This window comes from Hemitrygon akajei, chromosome 4 (assembly GCF_048418815.1).
Source record: "Hemitrygon akajei chromosome 4, sHemAka1.3, whole genome shotgun sequence".
NCBI lineage: Eukaryota > Metazoa > Chordata > Chondrichthyes > Myliobatiformes > Dasyatidae > Hemitrygon > Hemitrygon akajei.
The window spans coordinates 102,841,829-102,864,062 of NC_133127.1; the positions used below are offsets into that span (position 1 = coordinate 102,841,829).

The window sequence follows — 22,234 nt, forward strand, 5'->3', positions numbered from 1 at the left end:
GCTTCGGTACCTTTTTCCAGATGGCAGGAGGGAGAAGAGTTTGTATGAGGGGTGCGTGGGGTCCTTCACAATACTGTTAGCTTTGTGGATGCAGCGTGTGATGTAAATGTCTGTAACAGCGGGAAGAGAGACCCCAATGATCTTCTCAGCTGACCTCACTATCCACTGCAGGGTTTTGCGATCTGAGACTGTGCTATTCCCGAACCAGGCAGTGACGCACCTGTTCAGGATGCTCTCGATAAGAGAAGCCATTCAATTCTACAATCATTTTTGGGATCATCCTTTGAACTCTCTCCACTTTCAGCACATCCTTTCTAAGAGGACCAAACCTGCTTACAATACTCCAAGTGGGGTCTCACCAGTGCTTTATAACATCTCAACATTACATCCTTGCTTTTATATTCTAGTTCTCTTGACATGAATGCTAGAGTCAAATATGCCTTCCTCACAACATACTCAACCAGCAAATTAACTTTATATAACCATATAACAATCACAGCATGAAAAAGGCCATCTCGGCCCTTCTAGTCTGTGCTGAACGCTTACTCTCACCTAGTCCCACTGACCCACACTCAGCCCATAACCCTCCATTCCTTTCCTGTTCATATACCTATCCAATTTTACTTTAAATGACAATACCGAACCTGCCTCTACCAAAGGGAAGCTTGCACAAGGACTCCCAAATTCCTTTGCGTCTCAGATTTTTGTATTTTCTCTCCATTTAGAAAATAGTCAATCCTTTCATTTCTTCTACCAAAGTGCATGACCATACACTTCCTGACACTGTATTCCATCTGCCACTTCTTGGCTCATTGTCCTAATCTGCCTATGTCCTTAAAACTACATGCCCCTCCACCCATCTTTGTAATGCCTGCAAACTTTTCAATGAATCCATCAATTCCATCATCCAAATCATTAACATATAACGTAAAAAGAAACGGTCCCAACACAGACCCCTGTGGAACACTATTAGTCACTGGCAGCCAATCAGAAAAGGGTCCCTTTATTTCCACTCTTTGCCTCCTGCCAATCAGCCACTGCTTTATCCATGCTAGGATCTTTCATGTAATACCATGGGCTTGTAGCTTGTTAAGCAGCCTCATGTGGTACATAGTCAAAGGCCTTCTGAAAATCCAAGTAAACAACATCAACCGATTCTTCTTTGTCTATCCTGCTTGTTATTTCTTCAAAGAATTCCAACAGATTTGTCAGGCAAGATTTTCCCTCGAGGAAACCATGCTGACTACAGCTTGTTTTATCATGTGCCTCCAAGTACTCTGAGACCTCAACCTTTAATAACTGACTTCAACCACTGATGACTAACTGGCCCATAGTTTCCTTCTTCTGCCTCTCTCCCTTCTTGAAGAGTGGAGTGGCAGTTGCGCTCTTCCAGCCTTCCAGAACCATTCCAGAATCTAGTGATTCTTCAAAGATCACTACTAATGCCTCTACAAATTCTTCAGCCACCTCATTCAGAACCCTCGGGTATACACAATCTGGTCCAGATGACTTAACTACCTTCAGATCTTTCAGTTTCCTAAGAGCCTTCTCTCTAGTTATGGTAACTTCACACACCTCATGACCGCTGGCACCTGGAACTTCCACTATACTGCCAGTGTCTTCCACAGTGAAGGCCGATGCAAAATACTTATTCAGTTTATCCACCATTACTGCCTCTCCAGCATTGCTCACCAGCGGTCTGATACTCCCTCTTGCCTCTATTTTACACCCAATTAACTTTTGGTATCCTGTTTAATATTATTAGCTAGTTTACTTTCATATCCCATCTTTCCCTTCTTAATGACTTTTTTAGTTGCCTTCTATTGGTTTTTAACAGTTTCCCAATCCTTTAACTTCCCAGTAATTTTTGCTTTATTATATGCCATCCCTTTGGCTTTTATGTTGGCTTTGACTTCTCTTGGTAGCCATGACTGTGTTACCTTGCCTTTAGAATTCCTCTTACTCTTTGGAATGCATATTTCTGGTGCCTGCTGAATAGCTTCCAGAAATTCCAGCCATTGCTGCTCTACCATCATCCCTGCCAGTGTTCTTTTCCAATCAATTCTGGCCAACTCCTCTCTCATGCCTCTGTAATTCCTTGTAATCCACTGTAATACTAAAACATCTGATTTTTGCTGCTTCTTCTCAAATTTCAGGGGGAATTCCATCAAATTATGATAACTTTCCCATAAGGGTTCTTTTACTTAAAGCTCTCTAATCAATTCTGTTTCATTGCACAACACCCAATCCCAAATAGCTGATCCCTGAGTAGGTTTAACCATGAGCTGCTTTTAAAAGCAGTCTTATAGGCATTCTAGAAATTCCACCTGTTGGAAATGCACGCCAACTTGATTTTCCAAATCTAGCTCCAATAGGAGTCCCCCACGACTACTGTAACACTGCCCTTTGGTATGCATTTTCTGTCATACTTGCCAATCTGTAACTCTTCTATAAGTTTATCAATCTTATTTTGTATGCTGCACACGTTAAAATATCACACCTTTAGTCCTGTATTCACCCTTTTCAATTATGTCCCTCTTTTCTGTTGCAACTCATCCTGTTGACTGCAATTTTGCCCTATCATCAGCCTCTCCTTGCTACGAGTCTCACTACACATTGCCTCTGTTTATAATCTACCTACCTCATTTTCAGCACTCCATCACTCCAGTTCCTAACAACCCGCCAAATTAGTTTAAATCCACCCAAACAACTCTAGCCAACCTGCCTGTAAGGATATTTCTCCCTCTCAGGTTCAGGTGTAACCCGTCCCTTTTATACAGGTCATACCTTCCCAGAAGAGATTCCAATGAACCATAAATCTGAACCCCTGCCCCAGTTCCCTAGCCACGCATTCACCTGCCAAATCACCCTCACTGATGCATGGCACAGGCAGCAATTCAGAGATTACTACCCTGAAGGTCCTGTTTCTCAGCTTTCTACATAACTCCCAAAAATCTCTCTTCAGGACCTCCTCAGCTTGTCTACCTATGTCATTGGTGCCAATATGTACCAATGCTTCTGGCTGCTCACTCTCGCCCTTGAGAATGCTATGGACACAATCCAAGACATCCCTGATCCTGGCACCAGGGAGGCAACATACAGTGGCATGCAAAAGTTTGGGCAACCCCAGTCAAAATTTCTGTTTCTGCGAATAGTTAAGTGAGTAGAAGATTAACTGATTTCTAAAAGTCATAAAGTTAAAGATGAAACATTCTTTTTAACATCTTAAGCAAGATTAGTGTATTATTTTTGTTTGGTTCAATTTTAGAGTGAAAAAAAGGAAAGGAGCATCATGCAAAAGTTTGGGCATCCTAAGAGATTGGAGCCCTCAGATAACTTTTACCAAAGTCTCAGAACTTAATTAGATTGTTAGAGCTATGGCTTGTTCACAGTCATCATTAGGAAAGGTGAGGTGATGCAAATTTCAAAGCTTTATAAATACACTGACTCCTCAAACCTTGTCCGAACAATCAGCAGCCATGGGCTCCTTTAAGCAGCTGCTGAGCACTCTGAAAATTAAAATAAATGATGTCCACAAAGCAGGAAAAGGCTATAAGAAGATAGCAAAGCGTTTTCAGGTAGCCGTTTCCTCAGTTCGTAATGTAATTAAGAAATGGCAGTTAACAGGAATGGTGGAGGTCAAGTTGAGGTCTGGAAGACAAAGGAAACTTTCCGAGAGAAGTGCTCATAGGACTGCTAGAAAGGCAAATCAAAACTCCCATTTGACTGCAAAAGACCTTCAAGAAGATTTAGCAGACTCTGGAGTGGTGGTGTTCTACTGTGCAGCGATACCTGCACAAATATGACCTTCATGGAAGTCATCAAAAGAAAACCTTTCCTGTGTCCTCACCACAAAATTCACACATCAGAAGTTTGCGAAGGAACATCTAAACAACCCTGATGCATTTTGGAAACAAGTCCTGTGGACTGATGAAGTTAAATAGAACTTTTTGGCCGCAATGAGCAAAGGTATGTTTGGAGAAAAAAGGGCGCAGAATTTCATGAAAAGAAGACCTCTCCAACTGTTAAGCACGGGGGTGGATCGATCATGCTTTGGGCTTCTGTTGCAGCCAGTGGCACGGGGAACATTTCTCTGGTAGAGGGAAGAATAAATTCAATTAAATACCAGCAAATTCTGGAAGCAAACATCACACTGTAAAAAAGCTGAAGATGAGGATGGCTTCTGCAACAGGATAATGACCCTAAACACACCTCAAAATCTGCAATGGACTACGTCAAGAGGCGCAAGTTGATGGTTTTGCCATGGTCTTCACAGTTCCCTGACCTATCTAAAAATCTCTTAAAAGACCCTAATGTATCCGCCTCCACCATCATTGCCGGCAGCCCATTCCATGCACTCACCACTGAGTAAAAAACTTACCCTGACATCTCCTCTGTACCTGCTCCCCAGCACCTTAAACCTGTGTCCTCTTGTGGCAACCATTTTGGCCCTGGGAAAAAACCTCTGACTATCCACACAATCAATACCTCTCATCATCTTGTACACTTCGATCAGGTCACCTCTCATCCTCCGTCACTCCAAGGAGAAAAGGCCGAGTTCACTCACCCTATTTTCATAAGGCATACTCCCCAATACAGGCAACATCCTTGTAAATTTCCTTTACATCCTTTCTATGGCTTCCTCATCCTTCCTGTAGTGAGGCGACCAGAACTCAGCACAGTACTCCAAGTGGGGTCTGACCAGGGTCCTATATAGCTGCAACATTACCTCTCGGCTCCTAAATTCAACTCCACGATTGATGAAGGCCAATACACCATATGCCTACTTAACCACAGAGTCAACCTGCACAGCTGCTTTGAGTGTCCTATGGACTTGGACCCCAGGATCCCTCTGATCTTCCACACTGCCAAGAGTCTTACCATTAATACTATATTCTGCTATATTTTGACTTACCAAAATGAATCACCTCACATTTATCTGGGTTGAACTCCATCTGCCACTTCTCAGCCCAGTTTTGCATCCTATCAATGTCCCGCTGTGACCTCTGACAGCCCTCCACACTATCCACAACACCTCCAACCTTTGTGTCATCAGCAAACTTACTAACCCATCCGTCCACTTCCTCATCCAGGTCATTTATAAAAATCATGAAGAGTAAGGGTCAGATCCCTGAGGCACCCCACTGGTGACCGACCTCAATGCAGAATATGACCCGTCTACAACCACTTTTTGCCTTCTGTAGGCATCAGTTCAGGATCCAAAAAGCAATGTCCCCTTGGATCCCATGCCTCCTTGCTTTCTCAATAAGCCTTGCATGGGGTAACTTATCAAATGCCTTGCTGAAATCCATATACACTACATCTACTGCTCTTCCTTCATCAACTTATTTAGTCACATCCTCAAAGAATTCTATCAGGCTCATAAGGTATGACCTGCCCTTGACAAAGCCATGCTGACTATTCCTAATCATATTATACCTCTCCAAATGTTCATATATCCTGCCTCTCAGGAAGTTCTCCATCAACTTACCAAACCCCAAGGTAAGACTCACTGCTTTATCATTTCCTGGGCTATCTCTTCTCCCTTTCTTGAATAAAGGAACAACATCTGCATCCCTCCAATCCTCCAGAACCTCTCCTGTCCGCATTGATGATGCAAAGATCATCGCCAGGAGCTCAGCAATCTCCTCCCTCGCCTCCCACAGTAGCCTGGGGTACATCTTATCCAGTCCTGGCGACTTATCCAACTTAATGCTTTCCTCTTTCTTAATATCTACATGCTCAAGCTTCTCAGTCTGATGAAAGTCATCACTACAATCACCAAGATCCTTTTCCATAGTGAATACTGAAGTATTCATTAAGTACCTCTGCTATTTCCTACGGTTCCATACACACTTTCCCACTGTCACACTTGATAGGTCTTATTCTTTCACATGGTATCCTCTTGCTCTTCGCATACTTCTAGAATGCCTTGGGGTTTTCCTTAATCCTGCCCACCAAGGCCTTCTCATGAGCCCTTCTGGCTCTCCTAATTTCCTTCTTAAACTCTTTCCTATTAGCCTTAGAATCTTCTAGATCACTAACATTACCTACCTCTCTGAACCTTTTGTAAGCTTTTCTTTTCTTCTTGACTAGATTTATTACAGCCTTTGTGCACCATGGTTCTTGTATGCTACCATAACTTCCCTGTCTCGTTGGAATGTACCTATACAGAACTCCACACAAATATCCCCTGAATATTTGCCAAATTTCTTCTGTACTTTTCCCTGAGAACATCTGTTTCCAATTTAAGCCTCAAATTTCCTTTCTGATAGGCTCATAATTCCCCTTACTCTAATTAATCACTTTCCTAACTTGTCTGTTCCCATCTCTCTCTAATGCCATTGTAAGGGAGACAGAATTATGATCACCATCTCCAAAATGCTCTCCCACTGAGAGATCTGACACCTGACCAGGTTCATTTCCCAATACCAAATCAAGTACAGCTTCTCCTCTTGTAGGCCTACCTACATATTGTATCAAGAAACCTTCCTGAACACACCTAACAAATTCCACCCCATCTAAACCCCTTCTCTAGGGAGATGCCAATCGATATTTGGGAAATTAAAATCTCCCATCATGACAACTCTGTTATTATTACACTTTTCCAGGATCTGTTTCACTATCTGCTCCTCGATATCCCTGTTACTATTGGGTGGCCTATAAAAAACACACAGTAAAGTTATTGACCCCTTCCTGTTTCTAACCTCCACCCACAGAGATTCTGTAGACAATCCCTCCATGGCGTCTACCTTCCTGCAGTTGTGACACTATCTCTGATCAACAGTGCCACGCCCCCACCTCTTTTGCCTCCTTCCCTGTCCTTTCTGAAACATCTAAAACCCGGCACTTGAAGTAACCATTCCTGTCCCTGAGCCATCCAAGTCTCCGTAATGGCTACCACATCATATCTACAAGTACTGATCCACGCTCATCCATTTTGTTCACAATACTCCTTGCGTTAAAATAGACACATCTCAAACCTTTGGTCTGAGCGTGTCCGTTCTCTATCACCTGCCTATCCTCCCTCTCGCACTATCTACAAGCTTTCTCTATTTGTGAGCCAACCTCCTCTTCCCCAGTCTCTTCAGTTCAGTTCCCACCCCCCAACAATTCTAGTTTAAACTCTCCCCCAGTAGCCTTAGCAAACCACCCCGCCAGGATATTGGTTCCCCGGTATTCAAGTGCAACCCATCCTGTTTGTACAGGTCACACTTGCCCCAAAAGAGGTCCCAATGATCCAGAAATCTGAATCCCTGCCCCCTGCTCCAATCCCTCAGCCACGCATTTATCCTCCACCTCATTCTATTCTTATTCTCACATCATCAAAAATCTGTGGATAGACCACAAAAGAGCAGTGCATGCAAGACGGCCCAAGAATCTCACAGAATTAGAAGCCTTTTGCAAGGAAGAATGGGTGAAAATCCCCCAGCAAGAATTGAAAGACTCTTAGCTGGCTACAGAAAGCATTTAATAGACAATAGACAATAGGTGCAGAAGTAGACCATTCAGCCCTTCGAGCCTGCACCGCCATTTTGAGATCATGGCTGATCAATTCCTATCAATACCCGGTTCCTGCCTTGTCCCCATATCCCTTGATTCCCCTATCCATAAGATACCTATCTAGCTCCTTCTTGAAAGCATACAGAGAATTGGCCTCCACTACCTTCTGAGGAAGTGCATTCCAGACCCCCACAACTCTCTGGGAGAAGAAGTTTTTCCTTAACTCTGTCCTAAATGACCTACCCATTATTCTCAAACCATGCCCTCTGGTACTGGACTCTCCCAGCATCTGAAACATATTTCCTGCCTCTATCTTGTCCAATCCCTTAATAATCTTATATGTTTCAATCAGATCCCCTCTCAATCTCCTTAATTCCAGCGTGTACAAGCCCAGTCTCTCTAACCTCTCTGCGTAAGACAGTCCAGACATCCCAGGAATTAACCTCGTGAATCTACGCTGCACTTCCTCTACAGCCAGGATGTCCTTCCTTAACCCTGGAGACCAAAACTGTACACAATACTCCAGGTGTGGTCTCACCAGGGCTCTGTACAAATGCAAGAGGATTTCCTTGCTCTTGTACTCAATTCCCTTTGTAATAAAGGCCAACATTCCATTAGCCCTCTTCACTGCCTGCTGTACTTGCTCATTCACCTTCAGTGACTGATGAACAAGGACTCCGAGATCTCTTTGTATTACTCCCTTACCCAACTCTATACCGTTCAGATAATAATCTGCCTTCCAGTTCTTACTCCCAAAGTGGATAACCTCACACTTATTCACATTAAACGTCATCTGCCAAGTATCTGCCTACTCACCCAGCCTATCTAAGCCTATTACAAGCTGTGATACTTGCCTAAAGGAGTATTTACTAAGTACTGACCATGCAGGGTGCCCAAACTTTTGCTTCGGGCCCTTTTCTTTTTTTGTTACTTTGAAACTGTAAAAGATGGAAATAAAAAAGTAATCTTGATTAAAATATTAAAGAAACATGTCATCTTTAACTTTATGCCTTTTGGAAATCAGGTCATCTTTTACTTGCTAAGCTATTCACAGTAACAGAAATTTTAACCAGGGGTGCCCAAACTTCTGCATGCCACTGTACCATCCATATGTCTTTATCACACCCACAGAACCTCATCTCTGTTCCTACCAACACTGCTGTCCTCTTCACCTCTCTGCTCTTCTGAGCCACAGCACCAGACTCAATCACTGTGTTTCCCCCTGGTAGGTCGACCCCTCAACTGTATCTGAAGTTATACACTTATTATTGAGGGGAACGGCATAGCTGTTCTCTGCACTGGCTGTTCATTTCCTCTCCTTCCCTGACAGTCACCCTGCCTAGGGGTGACTATCTCCCTGTAGCTCCTGTCTATCACCTCTTCCTTCTCTTGTAGGAGTTGAAGTTTAACAAGCTGCAGCTCCAGTTCCTTAATATGTTCTCTCAGGACCTCTAGCTCAGTACACCTGGTGCAGATGTGTCTACCTAGAAGACTGAAGGTCTTCCCACATCCCACATACAGTACGGAACAAGGCGGCAGCGGGAGAGCACCTAAGGATTTCCAGCGGGAAGACATTTTGAATTCTCGGGGGAAAAGAGAGGCCAGACTGCGCAGGCGTGTGATGTCAGCCAGTTGAGCGCGAACAGTTCAAAAAGAAGGGATCCATATCCAGCGGGCAGCAGAGGGAAAGGGCTTTGGCTCAATGGGCTTACGGGACGAGGTGAGGCAGTTATTGATTGTAAAAGGAAGTAGTATGTGTGTGAGGCCAGTTTTCTGTGGTCGGTGTCAGATGTGGGAGGTCCTGGAGTCTCCCGGCATCCCAGACGGCCACATCTGCACCCGGTGCATCGAGATGCAACTCCTAAGGGACCATGTTAGGGTACTGGAGATGCAGCTCGATGACCTTCGTCTGGTCAGGGAGAGTGAGGAGGTGATAGAGAGGAGTTATAAGCAGGTGGTCACTCCGGGGCCATGGGAGACAGACAAGTGGGTCACGGTCAGGACAGGGAAGGGGAAGAGTCAGGTACTAGAGAGTACCCCTGTGGCTGTCCCCTTTGACAATAAGGACTCCTGTTTGACTACAGTTGGGGGGGTGGGGACAGCCTACCTAGGGGAAGCAACAGTGGCCATACCTCTGGCACAGAGTCTGGCCCTGTGGCTCAGAAGGGTAGGGAAAGGAAGAGGAAGGCAGTAGTGATAGGAGACTCTATAGTCAGGGGGTCAGACAGGTGATTCTGTGGACGTAGGAAAGAAACTCAGATGGTAGTTTGCCTCCCAGGTGCCAGGGTCCGGGATGTTTCTGATCGTGTCCAAGATATCCTGCGGTGGGAATGAGAACAGCCACAGGTCGTGGTACATATTGGTACCAATGACATAGGTAGGAAAAGGGAAGAGGTCCTGAAAGAAGACTACAGTGAGTTAGGAAGGAAGTTGAAAAGCAGGACCTCAAAGGTAGTAATCTCGTGATTACTGCCTGTGCCACGCAACAGTGAGAATAGGAATAGAATGAGGTGGAGGATAAATGCGTGGCTGAGGGAATGGAGCAGAGGGCAGGGATTCAGGTTTCTGGATCATTGGGACCTCTTTTGGGGCAGGTGTGACCTGTACAAAAAGTACGGGTTGCACTTGAATCCCAGGGGTCCAATATCCTGGCGGGCAGGTTTGATAGAGCTGTTGGGGAGGGTTTAAACTAGTTTGACGGGGGTGGGATTCAGAATGTGAGTGCAAGGATTAAGGTAGAAGGACAAGGAAATGATGCTAAGAGTTCTGAGTTGATGAGGAAGGACAGGCAGGAGACAGAACATAATTGTAGCCAGTTAAAGGGGTTGAAATGTGTTTATTTCAATGCTAGGAGTATTAGGAACAAGGAGGATGAATGTAGAGCATGGATTAGTACATGGAACTACGATGTTGTGGCCGTTACTGAAACTTGGTTGGAGGAAGGGCAGGATTGGATGATGCAGGTCCCAGGGTTCAAGTGTTTTAAAAGGAATAGGATGGGAGGTAGAAAGGTGGGGGGGAGTAGCATTGCTGGTCAGGGATAGTATCATGGCTATAGAAAGGGAGGACGCTGCAGAAGGAGTGTCCACTGAGTCGGTCTGGGTGGAAGTCAGAAATAGGAAGGAATCAATCACTGTGCTGGGAGTACTCTATAGGCCCCCAAATAGCCCTTGCGACACCGAGGAGCAGATAAGTAGGCAGATTTTAGAATGGTGCACAAAATACAGGGTAGTAATTATGGGTGATTTCAACTTCCTTCATATTGACTGGCACCTCCTGAGTGCAAGGGGGATAGATAGCGCTGAATTTGTCAGGTGTGTTTAAGAAGTATTTCTGACACAGTATGTGGACTGGCCAACGAGAGGAGAGGCTATACTGGATCTAGTTCTGGGTAATGAACCTGGTCAGGTGACAGACCTCTTGGTGGGGGAGCATTTTGGTGACAGTGACCACAACTCCCTTAGCTTCGGCATAACTATGGAAAGGGATAAAATCAGACAAAATGGTAAAGTGCTTAACTGGGGAAGGGCTAACTTTGAAGGGATGAGACAGGAACTAGTGAGAGTAAATTGGAAACAGATGTTCAAAGGGGAAAGCACAGAAGTTTAGGGACCACTTGAGCTGGGTTCAGGATAGGTTTGTCCCACTGAAGGTGGGGCCGCTAAAGGATAAAGAGGACAACATGTGCCTGGAGGCGGACGAGGTTTTAGGAGGTCCTAAATAAATACTTTGCTTCAGTATTCACAAGTGAAAATGATCTTGATCAGGGTCAGGTCAAAATAGAGCAGGCCTGTGTGCTGGACAATGTAGAGATTAAGGAAGAAGTGCTGGATCTTCTTATAACCATACAACAATTACAGCATGGAAAGTGGCACTAGTTCCCCTAGTCCGTGCTGAATGCTCACTCTCACCTAGTCCCACTGACCCGCACTCAGCCCATAACCCTCCATTCCTTTCCTGTCCATATACCTATCCAATTTTACTTTAAATGACAATACTGAACCTGTCTCTACCACTTCTACTGGAAGCTCGTTCCACACAGCTACCACTCTCTGAGTAAAGAAATTTCCCCTCGTGTTACCCGTAAACTTTTGCCCCCTAACTCTCAACTCATGTCCTCTTGTTTGAATCTCTCCTACTCTCAATGGAAAAAGCCTATCCACGTCATCTCTATCTATCCCCCTCATAATTTTAAATACCCTTGAAAACCATGGCTCTCTCAAACTTTTAACCTTTCCTTTCAACCTAACAGGAACATAAAGATTCTGTACCCTCAAAATTTCACCTTTAAATGACCTCCATTTCTCTATTACATCCTTTCCATTAAACAAATTGTCCCAATCCACTCCTTCTAAATCCTTTCGCATCTCCTCAAAGTTAGCTTTTCTCCAATCAAAAATCTCAACCCTGGGTCCAGTCCTATCCTTCTCCATAATTATACTGAAACTAATGGGATTGTGATCACTGGACCCGAACTGCTCCTCAACACATACCTCTGTCACCTGACCTATGTCATTCCCTAACAGAAGATCCAACACTGCCCCTTCTCTAGTTGGTACCTCTATGTACTGCTGCAAAAAACTATCCTGCAGACATTTTACAAACTCCAACTCATCCATCCCTTTTACAGTATGTGCTTCCCAATCTATGTGTGGAAAATTAATCTCCCACAATCACAACCCTGTGCTTACTACAAATATCTGCTACCTCCTTGCAAATTTGCTCCTCCAATTCACTCCGCATTAGCTGGTCTATAATACACCCCTATAAGTGTTACTACACCTTTTCCATTCCTCAATTCCACCCAAATAGTCTCCCGAGACGAGCCCTCTAATCTATCCTGCCAGAGCACCGCAGTAATATTTTCTCTGACAAGCAACGCAACACCTCCCCCTCTTGTTCCGCTGATTCGATCACACCTGAAGCAACGAAATCCAGGAATATTTAGTTGCCAATCACACCCCTCCTGCAACATCAAGACATCAAGATTGATAAATCCCCAGGGCCAGATATGATACACCCCAGGTTATTGTGGGAATTGAGAGAAGAGATCGCTGGAGCATTAGCTATGATCTTTGAATCCTCCTTGGCTATAGGGGAAGTGCCGGAGGACTAGAGAATGGCAAATGTAGTTCCCTTGTTTAAAAAACGTAATAGGGAGAAACCTGGGAACTATAGACCGGTGAGTCTTACGTCGATGGTCTGCAAACTACTGCAAAGGATTCTTAAGGATAGGATCTATGAGCATTTGGAGAAGTACAGTCTACTCATGGATAGTCAACATGGCTTTGTGAAGGGAAGATCATGCCTCATGAGCCTGATTGAGTTTTTTGAAGAGGTAACAAAAGAAATTGAAGAGGGTAGGGCAGTGGATGTGGTCTACATAGACTTTAGCAAGGCATTTGACAAGGTTCCTCACAAGAGACTCACCCAGAAAGTCATGAGGCATGGGATAAGTGGAACCTTGGCTGTTTGGATAAAAAAATTGGCTTAAAGGAAGAAAGCAGAAGGTAGTTGTGGAAGGAAAGTATTCTGCCTGGAGGTTGGTGACTAGTGGAGTGCCGCAGGGATCTGTCCTGGGACCCCTGATATTTGTGATTTTTATAAATGACCTGAATGTAGAGGCTGAAGGATGGGTGAGTAAGTTTGCAGATGACATGAAGATTGGAGGAGTTGTGGATGGAGCTGCAGGCTGTCGAAGGTTACAAGAGAATATAGACAGGCTGCAGAGTTGGGCAGAAAAATGGCAGATGGAGTTCAATCAGATAAGTGTGAGGTGATGCATTTTGGAAGGACAAACCAGAAGACTGAGTACAGGATTAATGGTCAGTTACTTAAGAATGTGGATGAACAAAAGGACCTTGTGGTTCAAATCCATATATCCCTTAAGGTCGCTGCGCAGGTTGATAGGGTAGTTAAGAAGGCCTATGGGATGCTAGGCTTCATTAACAGGGGGATTGAGTTCAAGAGTAGAGAGGTCATGTTGCAACTCTACAAATCTCTGGTGAGACCGCTCTTAGAGTATTGTGTTCAATTCTGGTCACCTCATTATAGGAAGGATGTGGAAGCTATGGAGAGGGTGCAGAGGAGATTTACCAGGATGTTGCCTGGTTTGGAGAACAAGTCATCTGAAGCAAGGTTAGCAGAGCTGGGACTTTTCTCTTTGGAGCGTAGAAGAATGAGAGGGGACTTGACAGAGGTCTACAAGATTATGAGAGGCATTGATAGGGTGGATAGTCAGTACCTGTTTCCCAGGGCACCAATAGCAAACACCAGAGAGGATATGTACAAAATTAAGGGAGGGAAGTTTAAGGGAGATATCAGGGGTAAGTTTTTTTTACACAGAGGTTGTGAGTGCCTGGAATGTCTTGCCAGGGATAGTGGTGGAGGCTAAAACATTACGGGTATTTAAGAGCCTCTTGGACAGGCACATGGATGAAAGAAAAATAGCGGGTTATGGGGTAGTGTGGGTTTAGTACTTTCTTTTAAAAAAGGATTACATGGGTCGGCACAACATGGAGGGCTGAAGGTCCTGTACTATGCTGTAGTGTTCTATGGTTTTATGGACAGAGCTCAGCGTCTCTGTAAAATGGTAACTTAAGTCTACACTTGGTCTTCCTGATGTAAAGGAGACCACACAGTGAACACTGAATGCCTTAGACTAAATTGGAAGAGACAGGTGAATTTCTGCCTCAGTCTGAAGGGATCCTTTTGGTCCTTGATGGTGGTGAGTGGGGACAGATGTTACACCTCCTGCTGTTGCAGGGGAACGTGCCAGGGATCAAGCTTGGGTGTGTGGAAAGTGACAAACAGGCCAGAGAATTATAAAGAAAGTAGTCCCTGCAGAAAACAGGGGAGAGAGGGAGAGGAAGGGAGGGGGAGGGAGGGGGGAGAGGGAGAGAGGGGTAGAGAGAAAGGGGGACAGAGAGTGTTAGTTTGTGGTGTTGTGGAGTGGAAAATATAATTAGTAGTGCAATTGCACTAGAGCAGGCAGATGTGGCAGAGGTTGATGTATTTTATGTGGAGACTGGTAGGGCAAAAGATAAAAACTAAAGGATGTCCATTAGTGTAGGGCCTTAACCTGAAATACTGACTTACACATTTTGCATCCACCGTTGGCTGCCTGACTAAGAGTTCTAAAATAATATTTTTGTTTTTGCTTCTCATTATTGAAAAGGGGAAACTCTAATTTCTAGGTTAATGATTTTAGCTTTTGTTTTCTACCCCTGTATAGGGCAACAGGATATTCATTTAGTGTAAATATCTCTTTCGTAGAAAGGTTTATTGTTTGTAACCTCTAAAGAAAATGTTATACTCACAGTATTGCAAAGAAAGTAAGACTTCCATGGATTTTAATTATAAGCCTACGTCAATAAGAACATTGTACCATTATCCCTTATTCTCATTATCAGCAAAACCAACTTCAGTAATTAGTCTACTTGTTTGACCAGTTTGAACTTGTGCCACAATTCATAGATGGTTTATAGAACATTCTAATGAAGGCTTTCATTTGAGTACTCAGAAAGTGTATCACTTTTTAGCTGTGTGAGAACAATTGTTCCACTTTTCCCTGTGATTTAACAGTAATCCTAAATTTATGCTCCCTAATTTGCAATTCCAACAAGCAGTGGAACCAACCACATTTGATTTTGCGAAATAAAATCTACTTAGTCTTCTTCATATACTTAACTCATGTAATTTTGCTAAGTGTTTTATGGTGTTGTTGATTTTCTTCTAGTCCACTTGCTGAATGACAAAAATGGATGAAGGGGAAAAGGCCAAAGAAAATAACTATTTTTAATTTGTTAAGTATTGTGTGAGACAAATAGACTTCCATACTGGAATTTTGAACAACTGATCACTGAATCTCTAAACTTTTCTTTCCAACGTTTTTTACAGTATTTAATTTTTGTTCACTAGAAAGACCATAAAGAGTTTCAATATTTACTATTACAGTGGGGAGCAATGAGATCCAGTCTAAGGATGTAAATATAAACTCTACAGATCTTATCAATTTTGTACAAATCTTTAATCAACTTCTATCAGGAGTAGGGACATCCACTTATTCAAAATATTTTTCTGCTATTAAAAGGATAGTATTTGGAGTTACACAACACAATGAAATTGTTGTACCTCTATATTTACCCCATTCACCAATCTTTCTTTTTAATTTTTTCCCTTTTCCAGATCTCTTTCATGTTTTGTTACAGACTGCCAAAATGCCATTGGTGGGTCAAATCTTCCACAGTATTACTATATGAAAATTATACTTCCAACTTCCCTTCAATCCTTTTTGATAATTCTAAATTTAAGTTACTAATTTAGGTTTAACATCTAACATTTTGCTTAAATGTTAGACATCCTCCTTTAAACTTTCAATAAAACAAAAAGTAATATTTAAATTGATAATTTCTTTCTCCAGCAATTATTATTTAGTAAATCTATACTGTTTTTTAAATGCTTGGACAAGGTAGCCCAGTGGCACAAGAAATGGTAATAATGAATCAGATTTCCATTGACACGAGTTTGATCAGATTGCTGGTGCGGTCTGTCTGGGTGGGTAATGCATGTTCTGCCTGAACCCATATCGGTTACAAGATTATTTAATGTCATCTCCAACACACAAGTGTAAAGGAGAAACAAAATAATTGTTTCTCTGGATCTGATGCAGCACAAAAAATACAGTAGGATAAAGAACACAATAAAAAAACACATTAAATATAAATACAAAAGATGGCTTATATACATAGATTGATTATATGTAGATAGAGTGACACTAGGCACAGGAGTATCTATACATGACTCCGACAGGAAATGATAAAGTAGTGGTGATTGGGAGTGTGGTGGGGTGGGTTAGTGGTTGGTGGTGTTGATCAGCCTTACTGCTTTGGGTAAAGTAATTGTTTTTGAGCCTGGTGGTCCTGTTATGGAAGATACATAGCCTCCTGATGGGAGAGACAAACAGTCTGTGATCAGGGTGGGAGGGATCCTTCATGATGTTACTGGTCCTCTTCCAGCACCTTTCTATATATACGTCTCTGATAGCAGATAGTCTGGTGCTGGTGATTCACTGGGCAGTTTTGACTCCGCGTTGTAGAGCCTTCCCAACCACCTCAGTACAGATTCTGTACCAAGCAGCGATGCAGCTTGTTAGGGTGTTCTCTTCTGTGATCTGTAGCAGGATATGGGTACAGCTGTTCATTGTTCAGCGTTGAGGAGGTCACTGAATGCACAACGGACTATATTAACTTTTGTGTGGATGCCGTTGTCCCTGTCAGAACTGTTCGCTGCTATCCCAATAATAAGCCCTGGATCACTAGTAACATCAAAGGCCTCCTAAACCAGAAGAAGAGGGCCTTTAAAGATGGTGATCGGTTAGAGCTTAAAAGAGTTCAGAAGGAACTCAGAGTACAGATAAGGGAGGCAAAGGAGCAGTATAGGAGGAAGCTAGAACAAAAGCTGCAGAAAAAAAGCATGAAGGAGGTGTGGGATGGGATGAAGATCATCACCGGATGCGGTGCTAAGCGGGGGGCAAACATAAGTGGAGATGTGGAGAAAGCGAACCAGCTGAACAACTTCTTCAACAGGTTCGACAGCACAATCTCATCCTCACCGCAGAAATCCACACCAGGCTTACTTCCCTCACAGGAAAATAGCCACTCACAGGAGACCTTGCCCACGCCCAGGATTACGGCTGAACAGGTGGAAGGTCAACTGAGGAAGATCCGTACCAGCAAGGCGGCTGGACCGGATGGAGTTTCCCCACGATTACTGAGGGCCTGTGCGACTGAGCTGGGAGAACCACTACAGCGCATCTTCAACATGAGCCTGGAGCAGAGAAGAGTACCCAGACAGTGGAAAACATCCTGTATTGTCCCGGTACCGAAGAAACCACAACCAAAGGAGTTGAATGACTTCAGACCTGTTGCCTTGACGTCGCACGTGATGAAGACCATGGAGCGGCTGATAATACAGAATCTGAGGCCACAAACCAGGCACGCCCAGGATCCTCTTCAGTTTGCGTATAAGGAGAAGGTGGGAGTGGAGGATGCTATCACGTATTTGCTGCACAAATCACTCTCTCACCTAGATGGGGTCAGTTGTGCTGTGAGGATTACATTCCCTGACTTCTCTAGTGCCTTTAACACCATCCAGCCCAAGATCTTAAGGCACAAACTAACGGAGATGGGAGTAGACTCTCACATGGTGGATTGGATAGTGGACTACTTGACAGATAGACCTCAGTATGTGCGGTTGGGAGACTGTAGGTCTGACACGGTGGTCAGCAGCACAGGAGCGCCACAGGGAACCGTACTCTCTCCGGTCCTGTTCACCCTGTACACATCAGACTTCCAATATAACTCGGAGTCCTGCCATGTGCAGAAGTTCGCTGATGACACGGCCATAGTGGGGTGTGTCAGGAATGGACAGGAGGAGGAGTATAGGAAACTGATACAGGACTTTGTGATATGGTGCAACTCAAACTACCTGCGTCTCAATATCACCAAGACCAAGGAGATGGTGGTGGACTTTAGGAGATCTAGGCCTCATATGGAGCCAGTGATCATTAATGGAGAATGTGTGGAGCAGGTTAAGACCTACAAGTATCTGGGAGTACAGTTAGACGAGAAGCTAGACTGGACTGCCAACACAGATGCCTTGTGCAGGAAGGCACAGAGGCGACTGTACTTCCTTAGAAGGTTGGCGTCATTCAATGTCTGTAGTGAGATGCTGAAGATGTTCTATAGGTCAGTTGTGGAGAGCGCCCTCTTCTTTGTGGTGGCGTGTTGGGGAGGAAGCATTAAGAAGAGGGACGCCTCACGTCTTAATAAGCTGGTAAGGAAGGCGGGCTCTGTCGTGGGCAAAGTACTGGAGAGTTTAACATCGGTAGCTGAGCGAAGGGCGCTGAGTAGGCTACGGTCAATTATGGAAAACTCTGAACATCCTCTACATAGCACCATCCAGAGACAGAGAAGCAGTTTCAGCGACAGGTTACTATCGATGCAATGCTCCTCAGACAGGATGAAGAGGTCAATACTCCCCAATGCCATTAGGCTTTACAATTCTACCGCCAGGACTTAAGAACTTTTTAAAAGCTATTATTAATGCTTTTTGAGATAGTGATTTAGATGCATATCATATTTTTTTACTGAGTTAAGTATTGTATGTAATTAGTTTTGCTACAACAAGTGTATGGGACATTGGAAAAAAAAAGTTGAATTTCCCCATGGGGATGAATAAAGTATCTATCTATCTATCTATCTCTTCAGCCTTCTCAGAAAATAGAGGCATTGGTGAGCTTTCCTGATTGTGTAGGAAGTATCCTGGGAGCAGAAGTTGTTGTTTGAGATGTTCCCATGCAGGAGATTGAAACTGCTCGCATTTTCCACTTCTGTGCTGTCCACATAAAGCAGGGTGTGAATTGTGTAAGTTCTCCTGAAGCTGATAACCATCTCCTTTGTCTCATTGACATTGAGGAAGGGGTTATTTGTCTGGGGCCAGGCTTGGGCTCTTCCATCTCCTCTACATAAGCTGCCTCATCGTTGTTGGTGATGAGCTCACGTGCTTGGCAGGCAGTCATGTGTCAGCAGAGAGGACAGCAATGGGCTCGGCACACAGCCCTGAGGATGATGGGGAAGAAGGAGTGGACGTGCATCCTGACTATTTAGGTCTGTTAGTTAGGAAGTCCAACACAGTGTGTATTTAGACCAAGGAGTTTTCTCCCACATTCCAAAGATGTGCAAATTGGTAGGTTAATTAGCTCCTTTTAGAACAGAGATAAGGAGGAATTTCTTTAGCAAGAGAGTGGTGAATCTGTGGAATTACCATAAATTCCGGTGTATAAACCAACCCGAAAAATCTGAAGAATAATTATTTCACCCAGACGGTGGTTGGAATCTTGTATGCATTGCACAAATGAATGGTGGAAGCAAAGTACTGTCACGGTGTTTATTATCCTGAATAGCTCTTGAATTGTCAGGGCATAAAAAGCTATAGACCAAGTTCTGGAAAATGGAAATGCTGTGGATGGATTAATTAGATGTATCTGTAATACAGGATTAACATGGTCGTCGCGTACTCTACGAGTAATCAGTAAGTAAGAGGGTATTTCCTTGATTATTCTTGATTTGAAGCCATGATACTTCATAATATCTGAAAATTAGGAGCAGAATTAGGCCACCTGGCCCATAGTGTCTGCTCTACCCTTTCATTATGGCTGATCCATTTTCCCTCTCAGCCCCAGGGCCTCCTCCCCATATCCCTTTATGCCCTGACAAATCAAGAATCTATCAACCTCTGCCTTAAATATGCCCAATGACTTTGTCTCCACAGCCACCTGTAGCAATGAATTCCACAGATTCACCACTCTCAGGCTAAACAAATTCCTCCTTATCTCCATTCTAAAAGGATTTGAGGCTGTGTCCTCTGGTCTTAGGCCACTAACCAAAAACAACATCCTCTCCACAACCACTCTATCAAGGCCTTTCAATATTCAATAAATTTCAATGAGGTCACTACTCATTCTTCTGAATTTTAGTGATTAGATGCCCAGAGCCATCAAACACTCTTCATATGACAAGCCTTTCAATCCCGGGATCATTTTTGTGAACCCCCTCTGAATCCTCTCCAATGTCAATACATCCTTTCTTAGATAAGGGGACAAAACTGCTCCAAGTGAGGTCTTATAAAGCCTCAACATTACATCCTTGTTTTTATATTCTAGTCCTCTCAAAATGAATGCTAACATTACATTTGCCTTCCTCACCACCAGCTCAACCTACAAGTTAATCTTTAGGGAATCCTGCACAAGGACTACAAAGTCCCTTTGCATCTCAGATTTTTGAATTTTCTCTCCATTTAGATATACCGTAGATTCCGGACTACAGAGCGCACCTGATTAAAAGCCGCTGGCTCTAATTTTAGAAATAAAATCAATTTTTTAATTGTAAAGGCCGCATCGGATTTTAGGCCGCACCGGATTTTCGGCCGCAGGTGTCCCACGTTGTAATATGAGATATTTACACAGAAAGATATTACACGTGAGGATTTTTTTAACTTTTAATTAAATCCATATGGTAACAAAAACAAATACATATTGCAAATGCTTTTTTTCTAACCGTGCCCGTATGCGGCTACTTTTAAATATACGTTGCGTATACTTCTTTACTGAACAACATTCCAATATCTCCTAACGACTGGTAAAAAAATATATATATTGCAGCCTACCAGGAAAAGTTATTGATACCTTTAACTTAAAAGCAGCGTTCGCTCGGATCCAAAGCCGCTCGCGTAATGCGCTCCCCCCCTCCTTTCCGTTTCATCGCAAACGGCATTTAAAAGCAGCGTTCGCTCGGATCCAAAGCCGCTCGCGTAATGCGCTCCCTCCCTCCGTCCCGTTTCATCGCAAACCGGCATTTTCCCACAAGACACCGCGAAACCGGGTGTGACGTCATAGCATCCCGCGATGTAGTACAGAAAACAAATATAGTTTAAACTAAGTAGGCAGCACAATGCTTCGAGTATTTTCCATGTTGATGAGGGTGAGTACAAATGACTGATTTACAATAATTTAATTGTGAAAGTGCGCTTGATTTATCGTACAATTTCATTGGACCTCTGTGAACTACTCATCAATTTTATTGGTCTACTGTTATGAGGCAAAATGTTTACGAGGCGGCATGAAAAAAATCATGCATTAGCCGCTTCGGATTATTGGCCGCAAAGTTCAAAGCTGTTCAAAATGTGGGAAAAAAGTAGCGGCTTAAAATCCGGAATCTACGGTAGTCTATAATTTTATTTCTTCTACTAAAGTACATGACCATACACTTCCCAACACTTCCCAATCTGCAATTTCTTTTGCCCATTCTCCGAATTTGTCCAAGTCCTGCTGTAGCCTTACTTCCTCAAAATTACCTACCCCTCCACCTACCTTCATAGTGTCCGCAAACATGGCCACAACGCCATCAATGGCATATAATGTAAAAAGAAGTGGTCTTATCACAGACCCCTGTAGAAAACTACTAATCACTAGCAGCCAAACAGAAAAGGCTGCCTTTATTCCTACTCTTTGCCTCCTGCCAATTAGCTAATGCTCTATCATGTACTACCATGGGCTCGTAGCTTGTTAAGCAGCTTTATGTACGGCATCTTGTCAGAGGCCTTCTGAAAATCTAAGTACACAACATCCACTGATTCTCCTCATTAGGTCTGCAGTCATTGCTTACACACTCCTATCTGTGAATGTCTTGTGAATCACTATCGCCACAGGGACTGATTTCATGCATGAACATACAGTATATGTTCAGGCTGTATTCCCTGGAGTTCAGGAGAATGAGGGGGATCTCATAGAAGCATTCCGAATGTTAAAAGGCCTGAATAGATTAGATATGGCAAAGTTATTTCCCATAGTGGGGGATTCTAGGACAAGAGGGCACGATTTCAGGATTGAAGGACGTCCATTTAGAACTGAGATGTGGAGAAATTACTTTAATCAGAGGGTGGTAAATCTGTGGAATTTGTTGCTACGAGTGGCTGTGGAAGTCAAGTCATTGAGAGTACATTTAAGGCAGAGATAGTTAGGTTCTTGATTAGCCAGAGCATCAAAGGGTATGGGGTGCAGGCAGGGGAATGGGGATGACTGGAAGAATTGAATCAGCGCATGATTGAATGGCAGAGCAGAGTCGATGGGCCAAATAGCCTACTTTTGCTCCTATATCTTATGGTATAATTT

The 22,234-nt window shown here is 43.5% G+C and overlaps 1 protein-coding gene across 4 annotated transcripts in view; it reads right to left on the reverse strand.

Moving 5' to 3' along the window:
* The window catches only part of lratb.1 (lecithin retinol acyltransferase b, tandem duplicate 1), a 234,407-nt gene that overhangs the window by 61,417 nt on the left and 150,756 nt on the right, over nt 1-22,234 (reverse strand). The gene's annotated exons all lie outside the window — the stretch shown is intronic.